The sequence below is a fragment of the Canis lupus genome, chromosome 33, assembly GCF_003254725.2.
Source record: "Canis lupus dingo isolate Sandy chromosome 33, ASM325472v2, whole genome shotgun sequence".
NCBI classification, from domain to species: Eukaryota; Metazoa; Chordata; class Mammalia; order Carnivora; family Canidae; genus Canis; species Canis lupus.
This window is the reverse complement of record NC_064275.1, coordinates 24,204,097-24,219,795: the sequence shown is the minus strand read 5'-3', so window position 1 is coordinate 24,219,795 and position 15,699 is coordinate 24,204,097. Positions and strand designations below refer to the sequence as shown.

General features: G+C 45.9%; 1 long non-coding RNA gene and 1 pseudogene across 1 annotated transcript; both read left to right on the top strand.

Annotated features, from left to right (window-relative positions):
• The first annotated feature begins 3,676 nt into the window (after positions 1 to 3,676).
• LOC125754246 (uncharacterized) lies at positions 3,677 to 6,320 on the top strand. The gene is made up of 2 exons (XR_007407932.1): positions 3,677 to 3,798; positions 4,689 to 6,320. It is a non-coding gene; the product is annotated as an uncharacterized LOC125754246 (long non-coding RNA).
• Positions 6,321 to 11,791: 5,471 nt separating this feature from the next.
• LOC112677547 (40S ribosomal protein SA-like) lies at positions 11,792 to 14,165 on the top strand (annotated as a pseudogene).
• Positions 14,166 to 15,699: the final 1,534 nt, after the last annotated feature.

Below are 15,699 nucleotides of genomic sequence, written 5' to 3'. Positions count from 1 at the left end.
GGTCAATGACTAATCTATTTTGTTTCTCTGAATTTGCCTATTCTGGACATTTCATATAAATGGAATCATACAATATGTAGTCCTCTGCGACTGGCTTCTCTCAATTAGCATGCAAGTTTCAAGGTTAATCCATGTCGTAACATGTATTAGTATGTCATCCCTTTTTTGACTAAATAATATTCAATTGTATGGATATACTGCATTTTGATGGATAGACTCCATTTATCAGTCAGTGGATACTTGGGTTGTTTCCTTTTTGGGGCTGTGATGAGTAAGGCTGTTAAGAACATTCGTGTACTGGTTTTTGTGCAGACGTATGTTTTCACTTCTCTTGGGACTATATCTAGAAGTGGAATTGCTAGGCTGGCTGAAATCTTAAGGAAACATTTCTAATAGTCTTCATTCCTCTGTGTTTCCCAGGGAATACGGTTTCTCTATATTCATCAAACAAAAAGGAATGACCAACAGCAAGAACTCCTTCACCAAGTCCTGGACACAGCACCTGCTTTCCCAAGTCAGTTACGCCTCCACTCTACACAATATGTGGCTTTGAGTGACTGTGGCAGGTCTGGGGATGGGGGCGAGTCACTGCAGTGATTCACATTGAAGAGCAGCTTGCAGCGCCCAGAGAGGGTGTGCAGAACCAGCCTTTTCTGCCCAGGCTTGCATCTTATAAACAGAGGAACATGTATAGTCGTCATTCCCTGCTTAGAACTGATTCCTTGAAACCTGGTCTCTCGTATGGTGTCCAAAATCTTGGACTCTGATCTCCAGGGTTGTGCATTGCATGAAATAAGCAATTTGCAACCTTGGAATCCTAAATGCCACCCCTCCACCTCCCCATCAACTCTGCAGGCTTCTGTTTCTAACTGAAGTCTGCCCTCTGCTGGTCACAGGCAGCCCAGACCCGCAACATGGAGCGCTGAGCAGGTTTCTTCTAAAATCATTTCTTCTTCTCCAGGAGCATTTAGGAAATTGCTACAATTGATCCAGCTGATAGCAATACAGAGAAAGGACATCTTCCGCAGAGTGTTCCTCTTTTATTTTTTACTTTTTGATGTTTGTGAATTTTTTCCCCCTTTTATTCAACAGAAGCTGAACTGGGCCAGTTTCAGTTACCTATGAGCCGCTTTCACTTGTGATAAATAACCAATATTTGTATTTATGCAGTGCCTGCCAAGGCCCTTCTGCTCCCATTGACTCGTGAGTCACTACGATATTCTTTTACAGTAGAAGTGGCCAAGGGCTAGTCGAGAAGGGGGCTAATATGAAGTGTGGGCTGTCAACTGTCTATCTAGTAGTTTTTCAGAGGTGGTTGGTAGACTGCCTTGAGACACAGAGACCGATTCTCTTCAAGTTCTGTGGGATATCTGCTTGCCCTATTGGAAAGCTGCAAGGCATCAGACATTGGGGGATCCCAAGCAGACAGGGCAATCCCTTCTTTCCCTTCCTTCCAAATGGGCACTCTGGCCGGGGAAACAGATTCAGGAGGGACGTGAAAGGTGAGTTGGAGAGGAAGCCAGAGCCAGGGGAGACCAGGAGACAGTGTGAGCAAAAGGCTGCCCCAGTGACAGGAGGAAAAGAGGGAGCCAGAGGATGGAAGGTACGCACGCAGGGAGAGCGCAGGGGACTAGCGACTGCTTCCCTGAGGGCCATCCCTGCTTTCTACAAAACATTTAACTGTAAAAAAAAAAAACCTTTTCTGTTTTCAGCTAATAAAGGAAATGGAGTGCTTTCTGATGTTCTTATCCAGAGTCCTTGAGAATAACCCTATAACTCTGACCTAATCTTTTAGAAACATGCACACTTTCTGCCCTGAAAGAAATGCAGCACTTTTATGAAAGAAAATGCAATTTGGGGGAAGATTGTTTGGGCTTTTAACCTCCGAGTAGGTGGGAGGCAGGGCACTCACAAGGATTTGGTATGGTGAGCATACATCCTAGCCAGAGGTCTAGAAATCTGTCCCCCTTCGCCGAAGTACAGCCATGGAGGGGACTCCGCTGCCTAGAGCCCCGGCTGGTCCCGCTGCTCAGCCCAGGGCCACCCCCCAAAGTCCCACCATCCCTGTCAGCCTCCTTTGGACTGCAGAACCCGAGACTTAGGGGGTGACAGCGATCCTGCGTCCTGATCTCTCTCTTCCTCTCCACTTCCCTCTTGCCTCCTCCTTCACCTCCTTCCTGGTTCTCTGGATTCTAGCTCTCGGTGACTCCAAACTCATCATCTGGGGGGAAAGACAGAGGGCCTACTGTGTTCCCCTGGCTGAGCGCTGCCCCTTTAAAATCAACCTTCAGGGCAGCCCGGGTGGCCCAGCGGTTTAGTGCCTGCCTTCAGCCCAGGGCCTGATCCTGGGGACCCGGGATTGAGTCCCGCGTGAGGCTCCTGCATGGAGCCTGCTTCTCCCTCTGCCTGTGTCTCTGCCTCTCTCTCTCTGTGTCTCTCATGAATAAATAAATAAAACCTTTAAATAAAATAGAGTAAAATCAACCTTCAGTTGTTGGGGGGAGTTGAATGGGAGAGGAGAGAACCAGGTCTTCTGCTTTTCCTCCCAGAGATAAAAGCTATTCTTAGCAAGTAAAATCGGCTTGGCATTTGGGGAGCCTCGCTTTTCTCTCCTTTCCGCCCCGGGGGTTTTGCCATTGCCCTGCCTCTGCCTCCTGCAGAGAAGATGAAGGGGAGGAAGGGAAGGGGGAGGAGGGAGGCTCTCCTCGGGACTTCTGGAAGCCTGGTCCAGGTGCAGTGCCCTCAGCCCAGCCCCAGAAGGCCGGTGTCATTCTAGCGGAGGGTGCGCTCGACCTGCCCCCGCCTGCGCCCCCACTGGGGCGGGGCCCTCCCTGGGCCTGGAGCCCGGGGAACCCACCCGGGCATTGATGACCCTGCCTCGGGGCAGCCCGGGTGCCTTCAACCCTGCTCGTGATCCCGGGGTCCTGGGATCGAGTCCCGCTCCCCTGCAGGGACCTGCTCCTCCCTCTGCCTGTGTCTCTGCCTCTCTCTCTATGTGTGTCTCTCATGAATAAGTAAATAAAATCTTTATTTTTTAAAGACCCAGCCTCAGACACCAGGCTTCCGAGACACTAGGATCTCGGGGAATTACAAGGAAGCAGGCACGGGTGGGCAAAGCCCGGGACGGGTCGCCCGCTCCCGCGGCGCAAGGCCGCAGTTCCGCGGCGCGGCCGGCAGGGGGAGCTCGGGCCGTGTCGGGCCCAGCCGCGGCCCTTCTGCTCTCTCTGGGGTTCTCGCCCCCGGGGTAGGGGGGCGGGGGGGGGGCTCGGTGCACGGGCTCGGTGCACGGGCTCGGTGCAGGGCGGCCTGCTCCTCACTCTCGGGGCCCCGCTGGCACCTCGCAGGGCACCGACTTCACAGGCCTCCCTCTGCCCCCCACCCCCTCCCCCACACTGTCTTCTCGGCCTTGGCCTCCCCTTCTCAAGCTCTCTCAGGAGCCCCGGCTGTGACTCCGGTTCCCTCGGAGTCTGTGTTTCTGTCTGTGCTGCTTCCGAGCTCTGGGGATCGTCCTGTGCGCGAGAACGCGGGGAAGCGAGCGAGCCCGTCTGCAAGCCGAGCTCCGCAGGACGGTGATGCTCAGACCACGATGGATGCTGCAGGCTGCGCATCCCGGCCCTGCGTCTGCTCCCGGGTCTCTGACCTCCAGGCCTGCGCCCCCCCCCCCCCCCCCCCCCCCCGCCAACCCGTGCCCCCCAGTAGCTGTCTCCTTCCCTGGCCAACTGCACAAGGTCTTCTTCCAGGCAAGATGCCCGCAGCAGAACAGCTGTAGCTCTTGTGGCTCCGTACTTTGTTTCTTAGGTAAGACCCAGGCCCCTCATTTCCAGAACACCCTGGAACTCTGGTGGGATGAGGGGTTGAGAGGCATCCAGGCAGAAAGGGGAGAGACTCAGCTTTGCACTTTGGCTAGAGCCTCTCATTACCCAACATTCAGGTGCTTGGCTGTATCTGGTCCACTCTGCCAGAGTATCTTCATCCACGGAGACTTTCTTTCATGTCTTTCTTTCCAGACTGACCCTCAGGGCCCCGCCAATCTATCATGCAATCTGGGCCCATCTGACCCTGTGCGGGAACAGAGATTCATTTCTTTATATCTGGGCTTTTGAGCCCTGGATAATTAAGAAATGCAATCGAGCGTGTGTTTTAAGGTTCTAAAACATCCCATGAGCGTCAAGAAGCTCCCCCAGCTTTTGAAGGAAGGCAGCTTTGCCTGAGCCCCGAGCATGTATGGATGGCTCCTGGGGCAGTGATGCTCAACAGAAGCTGTTTCAGTTTCAGTTTCCCCATATTTGGGGACTATGGTGGTGGTGGCCAGGCATCCTCCTCATCCGACATATTGTGGTCCCTACCTCCAAACCTATTTTGTTCTATCCAGGTTCTCATTATTTTTCAAGATCCGAATCATATGTGTCCCTGAGAGGCGGGTTCTAATATTAGATCTGGTAGGATGACATACTCTTCAGTCTGAGCATTTTAACTTCCTTTAAGCTCCTGGATTCAAGGAAAGTGGTGGTGTTAGGATCTGATCACACTTGTCTCTGCCCTGCTCAGTTTTGGTAACCATCATCATTTCCTAGTTCCAGAACCTATTTGGACCAAGTTTAAGACCAAAGTAGGGACTAAGGGGGAAGATAGGCAATGCAGTGCAATCCGGCATTTAAAGATATTTACCCCTTGTTTGCCCTTGCTAGGCCCTGGCCATCCAGAGAGCCTGAACAAGACATAGGCCCTGTCCTCAGGGAGCAAATGCTTCTACTGGAAGGACCTTCTGTGTCTCTGAACCGGAATGAAAATGGAACTGCTGCAGAAAAAACCCCGTGCTGCAAAATGCTAACATCATCAGGCAGGTTGCTTCTGCAGTGCAATCTATAATCTCTGTGACTTTCAGAACCAAAAGAATTGCTATATGACTTTCTAAATTAAGCTTTAGCATTACTTTGGAAATTAACAAAGCATTCCTTCCCACAGACACTGTTCCCAAATTAAACATTTTGTGCTTGTACAGCTGTTCAAATGTTGGGGAATTGAAGATGAAAAGGTTCTTAGGAAGGGAAGAGAGGTGGGTGCCTGGAAAGGAGAGAGGAACACTGCAGGGGAGTTCTTGGAGGGGGAGCTGGAGGTCAGGTAGCAGAGATTATAGAATGGTTAGAGAAGTTTATAACCCAGTTAGTGAGTACATAAAATGTTTTTAAATTATTAGGTCTAGATAAATGTAGGTTAAGGGGGCCCATTATGATCAAGTATTTAAAGGCATACATTTAAGTGGAAAACTTGGGGAGTGGCTATCCCCCACCTCTAATCAGTAGGAGCCGGAGGAAACAGAGGAAATAAACAGAAACAGTCAAGATGGTATTTTAACTGTGGGTCACTGTGAGGCCCACTTTTCAAGATTTGACAACAGTTCAACACTAGAATGGGCCAGAGGATGGCTGGGCACTCTCCCCTGGGGGTATTTATGGAAAGAACAGAGCCTTTGGGTTCTGCAACATTGCAGGTTTCATCCAGTGTAGAGACAGAGGCATGTCGTGGATGAGCTAGCTCCCCAGGTTCTCTTCTAGACAGGGAAAGACAAGAACTCATCTAGGATCAGAGGCCTTTCACAGCAGCTGGAGTGAAATGGACAGCTGGAAGGCCCACAGTCCCCACTGGCCCACCTCCCACCACCACACCAGAGCCTCTTGCTTTAAGCCACCTCTGTGTCATTTGTTTCTTGAACTTGTCCCTAGATCTTCCCTTGCAAAGATGTGAGCCATTTTGGCAAATGGTGTTTTAGAAAGCCCTTGCTCACAAAAATTCTGTCCGCAATATTTGGATTGGCCTGCATTGTTTGGATTGGCTACCAGGCCTCTCATTTTCCATACAAGTCGTTTCCAACTTATCTCTGGGTCTCTTCCAGAGGGGCATGAATTATTTGCTGGTGATGTAACTTGAAACCCAGATTCCCCCTGGAAACCATTTTCATCGAGGTTGGCTGGGTGGTAAGGAATGGAAACGGGGACTGGAGCACGAGAGAGTAAAGAGGTAAAAAAGAAAAAAAAAAATTCCAGGTTTAGCCGCAGAGGATTTTCCAGGCAGCCAAGGGAGCAAGAGGCCCTGCCTTCAGCAAACAAAGGCCGAAGGCCCCAGAGGCACAGAGCTATGCTGGACACTGGCTGCGCCTGGCTCCCCTGTGGCTCCAGGGCACAGCCCTGGCGAGACTGTCCTCTGGTCGTGGCTGTGCCCTAGACAAGCTGTTTATCCCTGGGCCACTTACCCTGTCTGGGTCCCAATCTATTATCTGCAGGAGGAGGATATTCATTAAACATCTCCAAGTTTCCAATAAACTCTATGTTCTGTCATTTTGTATGGCCTTGCCAATTGGTTTTAAAGATTAAAGACACCTTTCACCAGTATGGTGCTTTATATCTTCTACACACTTGTCCTGTTTGATCTTCACAATTATGCTCTAAGACAGGTATGACAGAAATTATTTTCCTATTTTAGAGATTAAGAAACTGAGGATCTGGATGGTTAGACAGTGTACCGTCCATGGACAAGTGGAAATCCAGGACTGCAGCTCAGGTCTTCCAACTGGAGCTCGGTTATTCATCTTTGTGAGGGGTCCAGTGTGCCTTTAAAATCAGATAGCTATGGATCATCTCTCCAGAAAGATAAACTTGAGATTTTTTAGATGCTTAAGCTCAACATAGACACCGGGTAAAATTCCCCTACCTTTGGCCACCCTGATGAATTTTTGCAAATGCATGTATACCTTGCCTCTCTGACCAGATTGCGAGGTCCTTGGAGGTTCAGGCCATGTGTTTTCTCTTCCCTCCCACTCCCTCAGTGACTGCCGCAGAGCCAAACACCTAGCCAAGGTTGTTGCATTGCCAGGAAGAGGCCAGGCCAAGTAAAGAATGCAAACTAAGTAAGTGGGACAGATGTCTACTTCCACATTTGACCACTTGTCCTACAAGAACTGGTATCCTTGTACATGTTCTGCCCTAGGCAGTCCTCTGTCTGCCACCCTAGTCCCCGAGTCCTAGAACACAGCACAGTTTCCCATGGTGGCAGCAGCAATATCCTACTCCTCAACATGATTACCCAGGCACAAGATGGGCACATAGGCACGGAGAGACATGACCTCAGTGATCTCATACCCCAGGAATCTGATGTAAGTAAAAAAGGGAGACTGACTTCCTCAGCTGGGGAGGTAGAGGTGACTCTGTGGGAGCTTGAGAGGGAGGGTGGTACTAAAGCAGGAACAGCCCGGAGCATCTGAGGAAAGCCGCTGGGGACATCTGGGAGGCTAGAAGGAGAAAGTGGGAGGGGATGGTGGGCCTGGGGAATGCATCGATAAGGCTGAGCCCAAGGCCAGTGTAGCTTCTCTGACCACTTGTGCACACTTGGCACCAAGTCTCAGTGCAATCTTGCTTCATCTCCCTACAACTTTACCCAGTCCCTTCACCAGGACTACAAAGAGGAAACACTCAGTGCTAATCCAAAGGCCAGGAAAATTGACTAGATAAACAGAGATGGCCCCAATTTAAGACCTTTGTCCCATGATTACCCTGCCATCTCTTGTTATCCTGTATCTCAAGTCCTTATTTTCCCAGATGTGGTGGAGAAGGAAAAGGGTTCCAAGACTGTTGTAAGTGGGCCACTCCCAATAAATGAGACCATCCCATGCCCTGGGGACTGACTCAGTTGAACTTCACTGGTCATGAGAATCTGATTTTCTGACAAAGGAGGTCTCTGTCTCCCACCTTATAGATAACAATAACTCTACTATGAGAGGAATTCCAGGATGATAGAATATAAGAGAGAACTGGGACTCTGCAGATTACCTATTGATCCAATGACTTCATTTACAGATGAGGCGACTTAAGTTATGGTGATGACATCAGTGTCCAGGCCACTAGGAAGTTAGTGAAAGGCTAAATAAAGAACCCAGAAGTCTTGACCTAATATCACACTAGCCCTTATCTTACCTACACCGGCCCTTTTAAATGCCAAAGGTTTTCACCCAAGGGCAACTCTGAGCAACCTAAAGGAAGGAAGGTCTGAATTTGTGAAACTTCTCTGTGGGAACTACTGTTCTTCAGGAGAACTTTTTATGTCGCAGCCAGCACTGGAGACTCTGTCCCTACCTGCAACCTGCAGGGAGACAACAGAAATTTCTGTCCTAAAAGCCCTTCTGGCTGCCAAGCCTGCCCCCTCTGGCCAAACACAGTACCTGATCTCACCCAGGTGGATCTCCACCCACCCCACAGTCCTGGTACCTCCTCCTGGAACAAATGGGGTGATGCCCTGTCAGGTACAGCATCTTGCACAGACACTTCATAAATGTTCTACAAGTAAATAACTAAGGTTCCTACTCTTCTATACTGCCTTCAGTTCACCATTTCCAAAAGCATCCAACAAACTTACCTTCAACCTATGGATCAAATCAAGTCAAATAAGCAGACATTAATTGAGGTATTATAATGTCCAGATGCTAAGCTCTATGCAAAGACATGTCTGTGTCCCAGGAGAACTGGGGAAAACCAGGTGATATTGCATTTTAAGTTAATACCACAAGGTAACAATACAAGAAGTGCCGTAAAGAAAAAAAAAAAAAAGACCATTTGCAAAATTACTGGAGTAGATGATCTGTGCATTGGTACACAGAAAAAAAAAAGAACACTGGGAATTGAACAGTTCAGGGAAGTTTCTGGAGAAGGAAAAAAAAAAATCTCATCAGGACTTTGAAGAATGGGTATAATTCAGAGGAGTGGAGAGAAGGAAAGAGCATTCCAGAAATGAGGAACTGAGAAAAGACACACAAAAATAGAAAAATGCAAGTGCGTTGAGGGTAGTAAGTAATGCTAATTGCAGTAGCAGATGATGCTTATCATGTATCAGACACTGTTCTCAGCAGCTAACATTTTTTATTCTCTTGATTCTCATGCAATTCAAATTATTACTACTATCATCACATTTTTACAGTAGAGGAGACTGAGCCATAGAGAGGTTTTAAATAACTTCCCTGAGGGCACCGCTGGTGAGAGGCTGAGCTGTAATTGGAGCACAGAGCCCGCAGTCAGCCTCTGCTTCTCTCACTGGGGCTAGAAGATTTCTTGGAAAGGTATGTGGGGAGCAGATCACAGAGGATCTGGAATACCATGTTACAAACTTGGCTTGGTTTTGTGGGTAGTAGGAAATCCTTAAAAGTTCCTGAGCAGAGAAGTGCATCCACATTTAGGGTCTTAAGCGGAGACACACACAGGGAGGAATTCCTAAGGACGCTTTGATATTTTTAAAAACCATAGAGAAATAAATTAGCCCATACATAAAGATGTCCTTCCTTTTTATAAAGAGCCTTGTCCGGAGTTACTTCCAGTGGCCTCTTAGATCTTAAACTACTAGGGGATCGAATCCTTGATTGGTGGTACTGAGGGTACAACTAAAATGCCAAAGAGCCCTGAAATCTACCCAGGCATGTACTCAAAAGCTAAGGGCCGAGACAGGCTTAGAGGATAGTGTTTATTGATTTTTTAATTTTTTAATTTTTTTTTTTTTTTTTTTTGAGGATAGTGTTTATAGGGAGCTAGGAGACATCAGGTCGGGAGAGTGGGGAAGAATGGGGGAAGATGTCAGACAACAAGTGAGAGGTCAGCAAATGAGTTGGGACCTTGGGTGTGCAATTCAGCAATATCTTAGGCATGACTGAATCAAAGCTTCTGGAAGAGGAAAAAAATACTGTCAGTTATGTCCTTGATTATTTTGTAATAGCAGACGATCTCTTTAGTCACTTCCATCCTTTTATATGTTAAAAATGGAAAATCTTTTCTCACACACAGAATGCTTTTATTTCTTTTTCTTTTAGGACTTAATTTTGCTAATACATTCTATCAAGCACCATAAAGCTGAATTTGTTCTCATGACCATCCACTCTAATGAACGTGGGACAGATCAAGTAATAAGAATTTTGAAAGGCTGGTGATTGAAATAAGAGCATCTTTTTTATATTTTCCAGGAACTGTATGTACAAAGAAGCCTGCTCAAACCAATAGAGTAAAAACATTAGATAATTTGATTTCTGAGCAGAGATTAGATAATTGTCTTGGACGGGACTTTGGGAATGGTCACAGGAGATGAGGCATCATCCTGTTGGGAGGGTCTTTAGGGAATATTGGTTTTGTGTGAGTGTTGTTTGGCTCCTGAGTCACAAAACATGGGTTGTAGGACTGGCCTTCATCCAGGTTCCAGGAGAAAGTATGTATTTATCTTTGTGGTATTCAGTGTAACCATTGCCTTGATTTATGGCCACGCCTTCATGACCCCACTTTGGGAAATAGACTCCAAACCTGAGTTCCAAGCAGCTGTTTTATGTCCACGCACAGGAAGCTGACAGGTAAGCGATGTGGGGGTGGGTGAAATGGTTTGTGAATGCCCACATTTTGTTCCCTAAACATGTATTTTTGTTTGAAGAATGAGTTGATTAGTTTGTGTTTAAGTGAGGGCAAAAAGCACTCTAATGTAAGGAAATCAAATGCTGTGTAGACATCATCCCTCCAATCACATGTGTGGTGTTGATAAACTGTGACTGCTGGTCTTTCCTTCCTTTGCTATCTTCTCAGCGGCTACAATTTGAGAAGGCTTAAGCCGGTGCCTGACGCTGAGTCACTGCTGGCTGGCGCCGTGTGTAAGGGGTTTGGATATAATTTACATTCCCAGACCCAAGTCCTAGGAACCAAGTTACTACTTCCAAGCTCCTGTGTTCACCCAAATCCTTCCCTTTCAGCCATGTCTGGGGTAACTGCTCCCTAGAACTAACCTGGATACTACCTGTGTGGCTCCAGAGCCAAAGTTCTTTCTCTGTTGGCCCTTCCAATTCCCAGAGATTTGGTAAACTGTTACCCTGGTTTCCTCTCCTAAATTCTTACTTCTTGCCCTACCTGGAAGTCTGCTAGTCCTTCTAGAACTAGATACCCTACGCACCTTTCCAATGTGTTTGTCCCTTCTCCCCACTAGCTGGGGTTTTCTGTGATGTCAGGTCATGGAATGATTGTGCCTTGAGACAGGGCACATTTGTCTTATTGGACCCTCATGACTGATTCCTGTTGACTTAATTCAATGTCTCTCAACACGAGTGGAAACTCAAAGGGGTATTTTTGATTGTCACAGTTTTTGGGAGGGGCGCTAGTGGCATTTAGCAAGAGGGAAGCCAGGATGCCATTCTCCAATCATTTGTGTACCACAGGCACCTTAACCAAGAAATGTCATGTGTCCTGGGTAAGCTTCACAACTCACTCTAAATGTTTGTGTAGGGAAACCTGTTTATAATTATCTGGATGTGGAACTCAATCCCATTTTACTTGGAAATACAATTACTTTTGCATAGTTTTAATAGACATAGAGTTTTCCATAAATGCCCTCTAAGCATTTTTAAAGGAAGAGATTGTACTGTGTTTGGTTCAGAACTTTACCAGCAGAGTCACAATCTCAGAAAAGCACCTCACTGGCAGTGACATTGTTCTAGGGGTTTGAGTTGCCAGCACACCTGTCTCTGTCTACATTTGTCTCTGTCACACTCACTCTGATCTTGAAGCAATGGACTCCTTCATTCTGTCTTCTAGTCATCCCCAAGCATTCATATACTCCAATACATTTTGTTTTATTAAAAATTATTCCTCTCCCACCAGTATTTTTTCTTTATTTTGATACTTAGGACATTATATTGAAAATATGTGTTTAGGTAGTTTATTATCTATGAATTTCTTTTCAGGATAATAAATGGAGCTTAACAAAATGTTCATTTAAAATTAGGTCATTGGCTTTCCATGCTACCCAGGGAGGGGTCCATACAGCATTGTTCTATGTTCCTGTGATAACTTAAAGGGAAACTTCCACAATGTCTGCAGACCTTGGTGTCCTGCAAATGAAAGAGGAAGATATCATCAACTTCCCTGCAGCAGGAACCCACTTAAGTGGCACCAACTTTGACATCCAAATGGAACAGTACATCCAACAAAAGGAAAAGTAATGGCATCCACATCATAAATCTGAAGAGAATCTGGGAGAAGCTTCTGCTGGCAGTTCATGCCATTATTGCCATGAAAACCCAGTGGACGTCAATGTCATATCTTCTGGGAATACTGACCAGAGAGCTGTGCCGAAGTTTGCTGCTATTACTGGAGCCACTCCTATTGCTGGCTGCTTCACTCCTGGAAACTTTGCTAACCAGATCCAGGCAGCCTTCTGGGAGCCGAGACTTCTAGTGTTTACTGATCCCAGGGCTGACCACCAGCCTCTCACAAAGGTTCTTATGTTAACCTGCCTTTCATCACTCTATGTAACACAGACTCTCTGCTGGGCTATATGCACATTGCCATCCCTTACAACAACAAGGGAGCTCACTCAGTGGGTCTGATGTGGATGCTGGCCCAGGAATTTCTGTGCATGTGTGGCACCACTTTCCCTGTGATCACCCATGGGAGGTCATGCTGAGCTCTACTTCTACAAAAATCCTGAATACATTGAAAAGGAAGAGCAGGCTATTGCTGAAAAGGCTGTGACCAAGGAGGAATTTCAGGGTGAATGGACTGCTCCAGCTCCTGAGTCACCGTTGAAATTGCAGACTGGTCTGAAGGCATGCAGGTGTCCTCTGTGCCTACTCAGCAGTTCCCTACTGAAGACTGGAGCACTCAGCAGGCCACCAAAAACTGGTCTGCAACAACCACTGCTCAGACCACTGAATGGGTAGGAACAACCACTGAGTGGTCTTAAGCTGCTCTTCCACAAAGGCAAACAAAATGGAAATAAGGTTGAAGGAAAATAAACAGTTTCTTAAAAAAATAAAAAATCAGGTCATTGGGTTTAATCAGATTAAGAATCCTTGACCTAAGTGGATATTGTAGCAAGAATGTACTGAAGATGAGGTCAGTGCCTTCCCAGCAGAAAGCTGTGGCTGCCTATCAAGAGGTCTCATGGGTAGTGTCCCTTTGAAAAACTGATCATCTTCTAAATTTTATTGTTTGTCTTCATCAGGAACTCAGCAGTTTCCAGTATTAAAGATCGCTTGAATCAGGCAAATCCACGTGGTCACCTGTAGTCAACTTACAAATTTACATTGGAAGACATTTCTTCCCAGGGACTAAAAAGCTTATGTCTGCTGTCCAGGGCAGCCAAGTCCTAGGAACAAAATGAGCATGAATGCTGAGCAAAGAGCACACAGGATACTGAAGAGAGATCAGAAGAGGCACTCCAATCCCACAGCAGAGCATACTTCTCCAGCAGCCTCAAAGGGCAGGGTCTCTCTTCTGCATGGTGCTTGGGTTTTAACTTTCTGTAGCCCCATTGATTACTTCACCTTCTGTCCACACCTCCACTCACCTTCACACAGTCTTCCTCCAGGCAATGCACAATTCAATTGATGAAATACCTTCTATTACACGACATTCATTCTGGACCTACCTTCCTCTGATTACACCAAATCACCTACCTTGATTGGAATTTTGTGAGGTCCATGCATTTCAAAGTCTCTTGTTTTACTCCCACGTATGACTAATCATATCCATTGTCTGTGAATTTCACTAATTCAACTCAGAAGGTGACCTTATATCCATGATCTCCAAATTCATGGAAAGGCTGACTTTCTACTGTTGCCTCATGTCAGAAATGAGGGCTAACTCCCTCTCAGACTCTTTTCCTGCTCTGCACTAGTCCCTATAGCTGGGACACTTTTTCTGATTCTTATCTCAACTTGAAGAAGAATAGCCGTACCTCCCTTCAGCTTCCCACTGACCCCTTTCTGTGAAACTTCTAGCATAAATCAAGCTGGAGACCACCTGAATTATGACAGTAACTGATTAAGAGTCAGAAGAAATAATACAAGCTTCAGGGTATTTGTTTTGTGGGTTGAGGGGTTGATTTTTGGTTTGTTGCTTTTGAATAACGAACATTTCCTCAAGCTTTTCATGTCAATCACCCAAACCCTCTCGGTCCTTATTAGTGTTTTCTGTGCTCTTTGACTTCACAGAGCTAAAACTTCCATTATTACATTTGCATCAGTAAGAACCTCACTTTGCCTTTAAAAAGTTGCAGCCCATTCTTTCATTAAGCTTGTTGACTGAGTATGAAGAAGCCTCCCTCACCAAATCAAGTTTTTATGCTAGTGTTTTTCTGTAAGGCTTTAATTTAATGCCTTCCATTCTTCTCCATTAGAAGAAGATGGCAGTAAATATAGCACAAGTTCATAATTTTCTCTAGGTGTTTTTAAATATTGAATGAACATTAAACTGAAATTTAACTGTAAGAAATATCTGAAATTGTACCACATTTATTCATTCATTCAATTATTCATTACATGAACATTACATTAACCATCCATCATGTGGCAGACACTGTATTAGGCATTGGAGATTATAAGATAGTAAGTCATGGTTCCAATTCTCAAGGAATTCCCAGTTTAAATTTTTTTTTTTTAATTTTTATTTATTTATGATGGTCACAGAGAGAGAGAGAGGCAGAGACATAGGCAGAGGGAGAAGCAGGCTCCATGCACCGGGAGCCTGATGTGGGATTCGATCCTGGGTCTCCAGGATCGCGCCCTGGGCCAAAGGCAGGCGCCAAACCGCTGCGCCACCCAGGGATCCCGGAATTCCCAGTTTAAACAAGGAGAGACAGATATGTAAAAATAAAATTTCAATTCAATATAATGGATACTACTAAGGAAGTCTGATGAAAGTTCAGTGGTAGCACAAAAAAACTAAATGATCAACTCCAAAGGAGAAAGGCTAGAGAAGGTTCACAGAGGAAGGTACTTATACTGAGTTTTGAAGGAATGGTAGAAATTTTCCCACTAGACATAGGAAAGAGGAATATTTCAGAAAGATGGAAGAGCATGTGCTAATGTGCACAGGCAAGTAGCAACAATGCAGCTTCTGGGAACTGGAAGCAGTTTGATGGGGCTGGTGCCTAAGATAAGACCTCATAAAGATGAGGTTAGAAGGGCTAGATCCTAAATGGCCTTGAATCCCCTGACAAAGGGCTTGGATGTCATTCACTTGTCAGTGGACAGTAATTAATGAGTGCTAAATGGGGGAGTGACACAATCATAACTGTGTTAGATAAGATCACATTGGATTCCATGTGGATTGAAATGTGGGAAGACTAGAGGTAGGGAGTATACTGAAATAGCTGGCTGCCTAACTGAAGATACACGTTCCTCTTCTACAGTACAGACTGGATGCTAGGAAACATTTGCTTCACAAGGGTTGACATTTCCCATCTCTCTCCAATTGGAATCATGTCATTAGTTCTGCTAAAGGGATGTGAGTTAACGTGTGTAGGTCATTCTGAGCCAAGGGGGTTAAGTGAATCTACTCTATGCAGTTTTCATTTCCACAGCAAACCTGAGGGCCTTGTGTTGAAAACAGTTGTATCACAAGATGGAAGGAACCTGGATCCCTGAGTTAGAAAAGAGGTGCCCCAGAGAGCCACTGAGCCAATTATACTTAAGTTGAACTGCATGAATAAACAAATAAGCTTTTTTTGTGCTAAGCCACAGAGATCTAAATATTATTTTTTTTAAACTGTTGGATTACTCTAATGCAGGAGGAGCATTAGGAGATGTTTGCAATACTTGAGATAAAAATAAAAATTTCCCATGTTATATGCTGAAGTATAGGAGCCTTGAAGAAGATAAATGGAAGATAGAAGAAAGAGGGATAATAATTT